This window comes from Dipodomys merriami, unplaced genomic scaffold, assembly GCF_024711535.1.
Source record: "Dipodomys merriami isolate MVZ:Mamm:240054 unplaced genomic scaffold, mDipMer1.0.p SCAF_893, whole genome shotgun sequence".
Classification (NCBI taxonomy): domain Eukaryota; kingdom Metazoa; phylum Chordata; class Mammalia; order Rodentia; family Heteromyidae; genus Dipodomys; species Dipodomys merriami.
The window spans coordinates 60,901-75,236 of NW_027206505.1; the positions used below are offsets into that span (position 1 = coordinate 60,901).

At 36.4% G+C, this 14,336-nt stretch overlaps 1 pseudogene; it reads right to left on the reverse strand.

The window, feature by feature from the left end:
* Positions 1–9,922: 9,922 nt before the first annotated feature.
* Positions 9,923–10,019, reverse strand: LOC138820519 (U6 spliceosomal RNA; annotated as a pseudogene).
* Positions 10,020–14,336: the final 4,317 nt, after the last annotated feature.

The following is a 14,336-nucleotide window of genomic DNA, read 5'->3' on the forward strand; positions in this document are numbered from 1 at the left end:
TTCAATCATCAAAATCACCTGAAGACAATAGATAGGCCTATTTGTAGATGAAAACAAGTGTATTTTAGAAAAACAAGAATTGGGGATTTCTGGGAAGATGGTGGAAGATAAGCTGGATTCTAAGTAAGCTCTCGCATAGAAAGCAGTTTTAGAGTTCCAGTGAACAGTCCTAAGCCAGAGAATTACACGAAGTTTGCCATCACAGGAGAGAGAGCTAGGCCAGAGAGGGGAAACCCAGGCAAGGAGACACTTCTGAGCTCTTGCCAGCAGCCACCGGGGGGGGGGGGGCGGCAGCTCTGGCGATGGCGGGGAAGCACAAGAGCCTACCTAAGCCACAGAAAGTACAGGACGAAGGAGCCAGACACAGCAGGTGAGCAGATTCTACTCAACACCAGCAAGAACCAACAAAGAGCAGACATCTTCATCCTGCAGTTTGCAGACCAGAGAAGACCCAAGAACCAAGACTCAGAGTGAGTAGAAGCCTGACATCCTCACTCCTCAGGAAAGAGAGGAGGGAAGGCCACCCCCTCCAGCACCAGAGATCTACATCTTGGATACCTACAAAGCTCAGAGGAGCTGTTAGCTCCAACTCAGGCCTGGGAATAAAACGAGTCATTTAGCAGGTCACAAGAACTAACGGCAGCATGACCTGCCAGACTCAGCTCCACCCAGGGAAAAGTCACCCAGCTTGGGCGCCAGCCCTTGGAGTGGCTTTCTCCACTGGTTAATCAGAGCCAGAGGCTGCCCCTCCCTCTAGCAGCCTGGACAGTCAATTGAAATTCATTAAACAGAAGCCCTGAGAATGGCTCCAGGCTGGGCTCTGTGAGTTTTCACAAACTAGCCCCCGGGAAAAGCTACTGTTTGTTGAAAGGCCTCAACTCTACCCAGAACCTAGCCTCAGCACTGCATCCCCCTCTTTTCTGATACTCAAAGCAGATCTGCCTCCCAATGAACCAGCCTGGGAAGAGGATCGCCAAATCCTGGGTAAAGCAGAGCATTTTTCTGCCTGTTCGAACAAACAGACTTAAGAAACCAACCAAGCCACAGGACCACAAGCAGACCAGAGACTCCAACAAGAGGCTGGTTATGGACACAAGGGAGATACAGGACTTTTCCCACTACTCCAAAAAAAAAAAAAATCAAAGAACTTTTTTTTCTTTCTTCTTCTTCTTTTTTTTCATTTTTTATTTTTGGTACCTTCTATAAAATTTTTTTTGTCTAAAACTTTTTTTAAAATCTTCAATCTTTACCTTTTTTGAAAAAAAATTGTTTTCCAGAAACATTTTTTTCCTCTTATAATTTTTATTTTACGAATAAGTGAGTGTGCGTTTTTCTTTCTTTTTTGGTTTTCTTTCTCTTTTTTTGTCTTTTTTAATTATCTTTTTGTTTTTTTCTTAGCTCTACTGAACTTCTCATCTTTTTCTTCTTCCTTTCTTATCCTCTTCACCTCTCTTCTCTTTCGTTCTTCTTTTTTTTTAATTTAATTTTATTTTATTTGAGAACATACTGTACAGAGGGGCTACAATTACATGAGCAGGATAATGCATACATTTCTTACCAAGCATTGCAGCTTCCTCCTTTGTTTACCCTTCACCTCCCTTCCCAGTCTCCCCCTTTCCCCCACCCAATTATACCCCCCTCCCCCACCACACCGACATTGTAAGGCTGGTTTTGACATGACATTTTGTACTTCTCATTGTTGCAACAGGTCCACCTGAATCCTTAAACGACTTGTTTGTCCCCATCTCCTCCACATGTTATACTGACATCAAATATAGTGAAAGCGGGGGTTACACTGTGGGGGAGGGACATACAAAGCAACAAAGAAATAATCTTATAAATGCGTTAGAAACAAATGCATGAAAGAAACGAAAACATTAAAATACATATTTAAGGGTTCATTTTCATAACATCACATTATCTGACATTCTTGTCCTGCACATCCTCAGATAAACCCGTAGTTGACTATTAGACCCTACCCACATTGTGTACACACTTAATCCAAAAATTTATTACTCAAGTCAAAACCTCTAAGACTTAAATTCCTTAATAGCAGTACTACGTCTTTATTCCTATATAATATTTTAAGCATTTTTCTTTTTAAGTTTTTCACATCTCTTTTATATCCCTCCCATTCTCTCAATAAATTCTCGTTCTTATCTAAATAGATTGTTATGGTTCTACATAATTTTATTAATTTTTACCTTTCTATTTTTTCTGGTCTTTTCTTTTCCCTTTCCCTTTCTTCTTTTATTCTCTCTCTCTACTTTCATCCTACCCAACCTATTTCCTGCTTTCAGGTTAGGACTTAGTTAAGTCTCCCTGAGCCTCCCCACATCAATCTATTTCTATTTTTTACCCACATCTCTCCCTAACCCTAATAATTTCTGGTCTTCCAAATTCTTCTTTGCAGTTCGTAGCCCATTAATGTATACTTGTTTGATGGTGAATAGATGTATATGTTGAACTAGATTGTATCTGTAGACTATTGACTATGCAAATTCAGACTTGGGTTGATGCTTGCCTTAAGATAGTGTTCTAGCACAAAACTGGTGCTATTTTCATCTCAAATGGGCAGAGTAAGCCAGAAAAACACAAGAAAAATGGCAAATCCGGGTATCTCAATTCCCAATCTTGATAATCGGGGGACAGAACACATAATGAATAATCCGGAGGAGAATTTCCAAATAGCTCTACAAACACTGCTGGCAAACATGATAAATGGAAAGATTGAAAGCATACAAAGGACTCTGTATGAGCGTGTAGGGGGAGAGAGTAGGCAATCCAAAAGTTTATACAAGAATATCATAAGCGTGAGGAAGCTACTCAAAAACTGATATAGGATTTGCCTAAGCAGCTTGAGAACACTCAAATAGAAAGGCAGGAACAGTGTTAGCAGGCTGAGAACACTCAAAGAGAACTACAGGAGTCCCACGAACGGAAGGAAGCTAAAAAAAGAGTAATACATGAATTGAGAGAGCAGGAAGAGAATACACAAAGATCACTAAAGTCATTCATGTAATCCATTACCAAAGAGCTGAATTAAGTCAGGGATACCACAAAGGGAATGCTGAATGGAAACCAACAGAAGGAATGGGAGTCCAAGGAAACCATAACCAATCAACTAACTGATCTGAGAATAAACACTGAACATCAAATTAAGGAGGTAAAGAAGTTCATAAAAGATCTAAAATAAAGCTTCAACAAAGAATTTGAAGCCATCAAAGCTGACCAATTAGAAGGAAAAGAAATAAAAAACAAAGTAGAAAGTCTTGACAGCAGGTTAGACCATGCAGAAGATCGAATCTCAGGGATTGAAGACAGCCTATATATTATAGAGAAAGAACATACAACCATCCAAGACAAGTCCAAGAAATATGATAGATCTATTCAACACTTGGAAGACACCATCAGAAGGCATAATCTAAGGATGATATCTGTAGAGGAGCACCTAGAAACAGAAGTTAATGGCCTAGAAAATTTGTTTAACAGGATCCTAGCAGAGAACTTCCCAAACGTGCAAAAAGATAGGCCTATTCAGATACAAGAAGCTTTTAGAACTCCAAACAGACCAGACCAGAATAGGACATCCCACTGTCTCATTATAATCCACAGGATCAACACAGACCAAGGAAAAGATCCTTAAAGCTGTCAAGGAGAAAAGATTAATCACCTATAAAGGGAAACCAATTAGAATCACCTCAGATTTCTCAGCAGAGACAATCAAAGTAAGAAGAGCCTAAAAACAAACAACTATCAACCAAGAATACTGCACCCAGCTAAACTCTCCTTCATAACTGAAGGCCAAATAAAAACCTTCCATAACAAAGAAAAATTGGCACAATACATCTCCACCAAAAGATTCTTAAAAATGTCCTTCACATAGAAAACCAACAAGACCACAAAAAAGGCCAAGAAACTGCACCCAAACTGAGAATCCAAGAACCATAGGAAGAACCCAGTTTTTGCAGCCCCCAAGAAGGTAGATAACATGGGAGGAACTCCCAAATACCTCTCAGTCCTTTCTCTTAAGGTTAACGGACTGAACTCTCCAATTAAGCGACACACACTGTCTAGTTGGATTAAAAAACAAGATCCTTCTATCTACTGCCTTCAGGAGTCAAATCTTGCCCGTAAAAACAAACACATTTTCAATGTTAAAGGTTAGAACAAAATCTACCAAGCAAACAACCCCTATAAACAGGCGGGAGTTGCAATTCTAATATCAGATAAAATAGACTTCAAATTAAAATTATTGAGAAGAGATAAAGAAGGTCGCTACATACTAATTAAGGGATCTCTCCTTCAAGATGATATCTATTCACCAAACAATGGAGCACCCACATTTATCCAAGAAACACTACTTTCCTTCAAATCACATATAAATCCAAAGACATTAATTGTTGGGGATTTTCACACACCACTCTCCCCACTAGATAGATCAATTCGGTAAAAACTCAACAGAGAAACCACAGAGCTAAACAGCTGCATATATCAATTAGATTTAACAGATATGTACCGAATATTTCACCCAGCAGCATCAGAATACACGTTTTTCTCACCAGCACAAGAAACATTTTCCAAAATAGACCACATTTTAGGCCACAAAGAAGACTTGTATAAACTCAGAAACATTGAATTTATACCTTGCATTTTCTCTGACCACAAGGGAATAAAATTAGAACTCGACACCAAAAGCCACCAACGAAACTCCGGTATCACATGGAGACTGAACAACACACTACTGAATCACGAGTGGGTCATGGAAGAGATTAGAAAGGAAATTCAAATATTCATGCTATTCAACAAAAATGAACACACAAATAACCAGCTCCTCTGGGACACAGCGGTTCTCAGAGGCTATTTTATAGCTCTGAGCTCAGCCAGATAAACGCCAATCCAGTAGACGGAAAGAAATAATTAAAATTCAATCAGAATTAAATGAATTAGAATCCAAAAAAACTGCAGAATAAATCAATGAAACAAAGAGTTGGTTCTTTGAAAAAATTAATAAAATTGACAGTACCTTAGCAAATCTATCAAAAAAAAGAAGGGAACACACCCAAATAAATAAACTCGAAGATGAGAATGGAAACATCACCACGGAAACAACCAAGATTCAGAAGATTATAAGGGAATACTTCTCAAAAGTTTATGCTAATAAGTTTGAGAACTTGACAGAAATGGACCTTTTCCTAGAAAATATTGACATGACAAAACTAAACGAAGATGAATTAAACAAGCTTAACAGGCCCATATCAAGCATTGAAATAGAAACATCAATAAGAGACCTCCCAGATAAGAAAAGTCCAGGACCAGATGGTTTTACAGCAGAATTCTACAAGGCCTTCAAAGCAGAGCTCACATCAATTCTCGTCCAACTCTTCAATGAAATTGAAAGAGAAAGTTCAATACCGAACACATTCTATGAATCCATCATAACCCTCATCCCAAAACCAGGCAGGGACTCATCAAAGTAAGAGAACTATAGACCCATTTCTTTGATGAACATTGATGCAAAACTTCCAAACAAAATTTTGGCCAACCAACTTCAACAATTCATCCAAAAAATCAAACACCACGATCAAACAGGATTCATTTCAGGGATGCAAAGCTGGTTCAATATACGCAAATCAATTAATATTATTCATCACATCAACAGGGGCAAGAGAAAGTACCACATGGTTATCTCAATAGATGCAGAAAAAGTATTCGACAACACCCCTTTATGATGAAGGTTTTGGAAAAATTAGGAATCCATGGAACATCCTCAATACAATAAATACTGTATATGACAAACCTACAGCCAGCATTATACTTAATGGTGAAAAACTAAAGCCATTTCCTCTTAACTCAGGAACAAGACAAGGATGTCCACTCTCTCCACTTCTCTTCAATCTAGTATTAGAATGCCTAGCTACAGCAATAAGACAAGATGCAGACATAAAGGAGATCCATATAGGGAAAGAAGAAACAAAACTCTCCCTCTTTGCAGATGACATGATCTAGTATTTAATGAATCCCATAGACTCAACTCCCAAATTACTCAAGCTGATTCAAAACTTTGGCAAAGTAGCAGGTTATAAAATTAACCCTCAAAAATCAATGGCTTTCCTATATGCCAACAATGAGAAAAGTGTGTCTGAAATTAGGAAAGCAACTCCATTTTTAATAGCCCCACAAAAAATAAAATACCTAGGAATTAACTTTACCAAAGAAGTGAAGAACTCTATGATGAAAACTTTAAAATCTTGAAAAAGGAAATCAACACAGAACTTAAAAAACGGCAAAACCTCCCATGCTCCTGGATTAGAAAGATTTACATCGTGAAAATGGCAATACTTCCCAAGGCTATCTACAAATTCAACGCGATACCTATCAAAATTCCAACCTCATTCTTCAAGGAAATAGAAGAGGCAATCCAAAAATTCATATGGAACAATAAAAGACCCTGAATAGCAAAAACGCTCCTCAACGGAAAGAACACTGCTGGCGGAATATCAATACCAAATTTCAAACTCTACTATAAAGCCATAGTAATCAAAACCGCTTGGTATTGGCTTACGAACAGACCTCAGGACCAATGGAATAGAATTGAAAACCCAGAAATGACCCTACAGACCTATCACCATCTAATCTTCGATAAGGGAGCTAAAACAATAGAATGGAAGAAAGACAGCCTCTTCAGTAAATGGTGCTGGCAAAATTGGTTAACTACTTGTAGAAAAATAAAGCTAGATCCTTATATATCACCCTGCACCAGAATCAACTCCAAATGGAAGAAAGACCTCGAATTCAAAGCAGGGGAGTAGGAGAAACCCTATGTCTCCTTGGCTCAATCCGAAATTTTCTGAATAGAGACCCGAAACACAACAAATCAAAGAAAGGTTGGACAAATGGCATTGCATAAAGTTGCAGAGCTTCTGCATGGCAAAGGACATAGCTAGCAAGATCAATAGAAAGCCCACGGATTGGGAGAAGATCTTCACTAGCCATACAACAGACAAGGGTCTTATATCTAAAATATACTTGGAACTCAAAAAATTAAATCCCCCAACAACAAATCCTCAAAGAAACAACTGCCTAATATATAAGTGGGCGAAAGACTTAAAGAGAAACTTCTCCGAATAAGAAAGAAGGATGGCCAATAGACACATGAAGAAATGCTCAACATACCTACCCATAAAAGAAATGCAAATCAAAACAATATTGAGATAACACCTCACTCCAGTTAGAATGGCAAAAATCAAGAACTCTAACAACAACAGATGCTGGAGGGGATGTGTACAGAAGGGAACGTTACTTCATTGTTGGTGGGAATGGAAACTTGTTCAACCACTTTGGAAAGCAGTATGGAGGTTCCTGAAAAGACTTCACATAGAGCTCCCCTATGACCCAGCAATCCCACTTTTGGGCATTTACCCAAATGTTTACAAACAAGACCACACTAAAGCTACCAGCACAACTATGTTTATTGCAACATTATTTACCATAGCTAAGATATGGAACCAACCCAGATGTTCCTCAGTAGATGAATGGATCAAGAAAATGTGGTGTATATACACAATGGAATTCTATGCCTCCATCAGAAAGAATGACATTTCCCCATTTGTTAGGAAATGGAAAGACTTGCAAATATTTATATTAAGTGAAGTAAGCCAAGCCCAATGAATCATAGGCCCCACGGTTTCCCTTATTTTCAATATCTAGTATATGTATGAGTCAATCAGAGAAGGTCGGATAAGGTGATATTAGGAAAATGAACCTTTAGACATGTATTTAAAAGTTTTTTTTCTTTCATGCAGTTGTTTCTAACACATATAAAAGATTATTTCTTTGTTGCTTTGTATGTTCCTCCACCACAGGATAACCCCTGCTTTCAGTGTATTTGATGTCGGTATAATTTGAAGAGGGGATGGGGAAAAACAATTCGTTTAAATAAGGATACAGATGGATCCGTTGCAACAATGAGAAGTACAAGTTGTCATGTCGAAAACGAACTTTACAACTTTGGTGTGGGGGTAGGTTTGGGTGGGAAGTAGGGGGAGGCTGGGAAGGGTTGTGAAGGGTAAACAAAGGAGGAGGCTACAATGCTTGATAAGAAATATAGTCATTATCTTGCCCATGTAATTTTAACCCTTCTGTACAGTATGTTCACAATAAAAATTTAAAAAAAATTCAGAATGGTATAGCTATTAAAAAAAAAAAAACAACAAGAATTTAGGTAGTCATACAAAGGACTTCTATTTTACTACTGCATTATACATTTTTTCTAATGTTGGATACCAACTTTACAAAGCTATTAGAAAGCTCTTAAAGCCTTTATATTGAATAGTGATTTCTTTTACACTATAACATGGTATTTCCCAAATCATTGACATAGAAGGCATTGTTTCCTATTTTCTCATTCCTAGAATAAGCTGCACATGAAGACCCCACTGGTCCTCATTTTCAGTCTGTACTTTTGAATACTGAGGAAAATCATTTCTCTGCTCTCTATCAATTCTCTACTATCCAGTTAAAATAATTCAAAATAGTAAAAATGGAAAAAGATAAATTAAATCATGGTGAAAAAACATATGCAGGAAATTCACCAGATTTTTCTGACCAGTTCAACCATTGTGAAATCTTGGTGAAATACATGGACATCTCATTCCCACTTGCACTCAAAATCTCTGGTTAGGCAATTCTGACGAAGACCAGGAACAAGATGAAAAAGTGAGAAATGGTATCATTTGCAAGAAAAAAATGGAGTAGGATCCAAGCAAATTTATTATTTGGGATGCTGAAATTAATCGGCTTACTATGGCTTGTAGACTACTTTCCAAAAAGGCCACCCAGATGAATACTAGGGATGAAGATGATTATACCCCTCTTCATTGGGAAGCCTAGAGTGGCCACTTAGACTTTGTCCATGAGTTGGTAGCTCAAGGCAGATATTCATGCAATAACTCTGAATGGCTCACAACCCTGCACAGTGCTTATATGTGCAATAATACTAGAGTGGCTTCTTTCTTAATTCATCATGATGCAGATACCAATACCCAAACTAAAGGCCTCTTGATTGCCTTGCATCTTGCTGCTGGGAATAGAAATAGAAAAGATACTCTGTTGAACCATTATATCAAACCAGGTCTGAAGATCAACTTGGATGAAACTGCATTTAATATTGCCACAAAAGGATAAGTATGTATCACTACCACTTTGAAGTTGTGGAAGGCTGTACAAATTGTTCTCCTAAGTTGTAATGGTTTGGTTAAGTTTCTTAAATTTCAAAAATGCCAGTCCATCCTTTGTGTCCCTTAAATTTTTTTTCACAATACAAAGCAACAGCAATATCTTACTTTAAAAATTCATGGATTCCATGGTATTCTTTCAAGAGAATTGCCTGACTTTTATGTCAAAATGTATTAAAGAGTTGTTTGTATACATCTATAATGATTTCTGCAGTTTGTGATTTTTTAAAATCAGAAATAATTTTAACTTCTCTGTTGAAATGAATAGTATAGAAACTAAAGTTTTCCTTGTAGTTTTCTGAAAAAAAGTATGTCTGTGTTTGTATAATATCCATAATCTATTTCATTCGCTCCTAGATATAATACTTGGAATTCTACATTGTTATATAATGTATAGGTTCATTAATAAATGTGTCCTTTCAGACTGCATTCCATATAGAAGAAGTTTAAGATTTCTTTTTTTCCTAGGTCCTTATATTATTTTATTTCCTTGGGATAAAATTACAATGTTATCTAATTTCAAGTTTTGTAAAGGTTATGCTATGTAAAGGCCTTTCTAAGGTGAAGAATTAATACACTGATGTGAATCTAACCTTTAATTCTATAAATTACATGTATTGTTACACTTGTTTTTTTGTAATTAACTTTTTAATAACTGTTTTTCATTTCTTGCATCAGAAGAAAGAAAAAATATGGAATACTTCACAAATTTTCATATCATCTTTGTGCATGTGCCATGTTAATCTCTGTATTGAAATTTGGGTAGACCTGCTTCTGAAGCATGTACTACCCTCTAAATTTAAGTACTTAATGATGCAATCTTTATACAGGCATCTATCCATGGTTCCCTATTTGTAACAAGGAACCCTTATTGTTCCTAAAAATGCTATTGATCTTATTTCTCTAAAATTCTGTGTATAGTGGAAAATACATATCGTTTGGTCGATTACTCACATTTACAATTTTTTGTCAATGTCTATTTTGTCATTTTCATTTTAAATTTAATCATACTTTGAAACCTTTTCAGCTAAGTCCAAAGGTGATGGCTTTTCAAGTACTTATTTATCAACTCAGTTAGCTTTGTAGAGCTAATGGATTCAAAGTAAGACTTGCTTAAGAGCTACTTCTAAACTACTGCAGCTTAAAATTTCCCAAATGAGGTCTTGCTGGGACAAATGTTTACCTGAACCTTTACCCTTCTTCCATGTAGGAACAGACCAACCAGAATATCTTACCCTGACAGCATAGATTGTTTTACTGGAACAAAACTAATCTTAGTTACAAGGAATCATAGAGAGATGAACAGTTCAGACAGAATTTTTCAGAATGGAAGATATTTTATCAAAATATAAGTGTTTATTATACTTATCATTTCAAAAGTAGCTAAAGCCAAGAAGGTGAAAAAATTGTTCATATGCATGATTACCTACTGTTCTAGCCTGTGCATCATCCAATCTGGCAGGAATTTACACTACTGATTTTCTATCACCAAATATTTCCATAGCTCCTGAAGAAGGCCATATGTTTCTCCTTGATATTAGGCCTGAAATTGGTAATGTTTTAATCATAGTGTTTCTTCTTGCCTCTAGGCTGTAAATCTACAAATGGTAAAGCTTTAAGTCTAACTCTACCAAAAACTGAGGTAGAGATAATGGAATAATACTTTAAAACAGAGTTGCTGGGGCTGGGAAGGTGGCTCAGTGGTAGAGCACTTGGTTTGCATGCTTGAGGCCCTGGGTTGGATTCCTCAGCACCACATAAGAAAAAAGCCGGAAGTGGCGCTGTGGCTCAAGTGGTAGAGTGCTAGACTTGAGCTTAAGAGCTGAGGGACAGCACCCAGGCCCAGAATTCAGGCCCCACGACCGGACCCAAAAAAACCCCCCAAAACAGAGTTGCTTTTGATTCCCTAACCACAACACAATAATGCAAAACAATTTTTATTTTATATGTACTTATATATTTTATATTTATATGTGCTGATTTTAAATTTTACACAGAGAATCTTTCTAGAAAATAATTGAAGACTCATCTCAATTTCTCATTTCCTACATTATTTCTGGACCCCAATTCCTTACAAGAATTAGCAGAAATCAATTGTGAAATGCAAGGCAACTTAAAATGAAAGATGAGATCACAAATCTGAGAGAAAGTACTGTAATTCAAACTTTCAATTTACTGATGACCAGCCCATATGAGTGAACAAAATCACAAATGAACAAGATTATTTTTAGTACCCCTCTCCTAATGATTAATGAAAGATTTCAGTGCAGCCAAAAAAATAGTTTCTGTAGGGCTGGGAAGGTGGCTCAGTGGTAGAGAACTTGCCTTGCATGCCTGAGGACCTGGGTTCGATTCCTCAGCCCCACATAAGCAAAAAGAAAAAAAGCCGGAAGTGGGGCTGTGGCTCAAGTGGTAGAGCTCTAGCCTTGAGCTGAAGAGCTGAGGGACAGTGCCCAGGCCTAAAGATCAGTCCCCACGACTGGACTCCCCCCAAAAAATATTTTCTGTAATGATAGATCCATAATTGGTCTACCAAGGCAAGGAATACTTGATTTAGAGGTCAAATATCATTTAGAAAAACATTAACTGTGAAGATCCTTAGTGCTTCAATACACTGGTATTTCAGTAAACTAGGTTCTGTAGTATAAAAAATGTTGTCATTCTCAAACCAATGATAACATACATTTAATCTCCTGAAAGTATATTCATTTTCAACTAAACTATTTAAAATCACATTTGCCAAAATAACCCTTGACAAGTAGATGATAGTGACGTTACAATGTTTTCAAGTGTAGGGAGCAAGTTAAAAGAGTTGATTTACGTACCCAGCACTAATACCAAACAAGTTAAACCATTCTTTAAAGTGTAGAAATAGTACCCCTCACAATTTGTGTTGTTTAGTGGGTGCCTTCCAGAAATGTGTTAAATAGATCAGCCTCCCATATTTCAAACCCAAATATTAGATAACAAAGTAAATTTCATCAAATAAGAAGGTACATTTTAAAAAGTCACTAATAACTGCCCTATCATGTGTTGTTTTATGTTTTCCCAATCTGTCTAACATAGTAAGAAATATGATTTTAAATCTTGAATATGGGTACTGATGAGAGATGTGACAAACATAAAATCTGTCTTCTATTTCTGTCATATTCCTCTAAGAAGTAAATTTTAGTTTTCTTCTTTTCCAAAACTTATAGGTAGTAGAAAAAATTATCCTATGCAAAATAAAATAATCACACACCATTGTCCAAAGCTATTTATAAAAAAAAAAAAACTGGTAGTTAGGAATAAATTCTAAGCCATTTTTAAACTTTCTTATTGGTTAAAGATTAATCTTCCAAATGAATGAGAATAAAATCATGTCTAAGTGCTTAACATCTCCAGTCTTGCAAATTGTTATTGCAGATGAATGAATTATGGAAATATAAGCTGACAACAGTTCAAGTGTATGTGGGAGTGAAACTCCATGGAATGTATATAAACCTTTCAAAGTATTAACAGGCAGTTTAACAGAATGACTATCAGGAAATGGAAACCAGAGAGGAACAATAGTCAAGAAATAGAATGAATGAAAAATGGAACAAGGGGCAAGTACAGCTAGAATACGCAATGTACATATGTAATAAAGGAAGTGGTAAATCTGAACTAAATCTTGGAGAAAGGGTTGCTTGAGATTTATAGAAGGAGTGACTCTGATCCAGGAGCATTAGACAATTAGATGGACATATTTAATTGTAAAACACTTGCACAACCTTTTGAAATTCACTTAAAAACAACAATAAAACACACAAAAATCACAACCAAACAGCCATCTCTAGAGCGTATGAATATGCCCTCTCAAAATTTTAAGCAGTTAATGAAGGGCGGTCTTTGGAAAAGCAAAGAAAGCTGTTCAAAGAGGGACATTTGGGGTAGGGGAGAATTTTGAACAGATTTAAAAAGATTGTCTAAGGTTATAAATCACCTATATCTACTGCAAATATTTTCTTCTGTGAGTGCTCTTTGTCTGAACTGGATACTCCAGTCCTGAGGCACACTTGATAGCTTGTGAAGAAAGAATGGAAGAAGCAAGATCAAGAACCTATTACTCCACTGGAGAGAAAATAGTACTCTATGTTTTCTCTCAATCTCTTCACTACTCCATTTTCATACTTTTAATAAAGTCATGTGATTTTGAAATTTCTTTCCTTCTTGGTTCTCACAAAATAATTGTTCAAAATAATTCATTAAATATTATTTGCCATTATTTTCTATCATGCTCTTTACTTGTTCAAGCGAGTCCATTAAACTTCCCCTTTTCATTTGGTTGCCACGAAAACCCAACAACTATGTTAATGAGGACCAACACTAATGCAAAACTTTGTCTCCAAAAATCCAGTCCAAGAACCTATAATCACAACTATTTGGCTATAATTTTTTTTTCTTTTTTCTTTTACCTTGAAATTTTCTTGTGTCTAAAGTGCCCACAAAAATAATTACTCCACCACTTTTTGGTTCAATCACTTCTAACCTCAACGATATATTTTGCTAACAAGATATTTAGAGGAAACCTAAGAATACTCCACTATTATCTTCTCTCTTAAGACTTTTATCTTCTCTCTTAAGACTCTCCTTAGATACCATATCAGGAACAGTGAAGTTATTCTTTGCAAAATTATTTAAATAGATTATTTTCCTCTTGGTCTTGTATTTGCTCAACATGATGTATGGAGAAGAATAGAGTTAAATCACCGATTCCTTGGATGACATTGTCTGTTACAAAGGCAATATTTCTATGTCCTACTTTTATGTCCTCCTCTTAGCTCTTGCTTGATTTCCAATCAATCACAACTTCTTGGCTTCAAGTCTAGTGAAGCTGAAGGACTATAAGACGTCCCCCACTGCTACATCTTCATGGTTTCTCTTTGAAAACTCTTTTATTTGGAGGTGGAATTTATTGTCATGTCTTCGTTCAATTTGTTCTTCATTACACTGAGCCAAATAGGCTCTGTAAAATCACTTAACGTAGCAAAAACATTAAGACAATCTATATCAAAAAGTTTTAGTCTCCTCCACTGCTGACACCAAAATGCTTAGCTAGGGTATGTAATAACGTGTTTT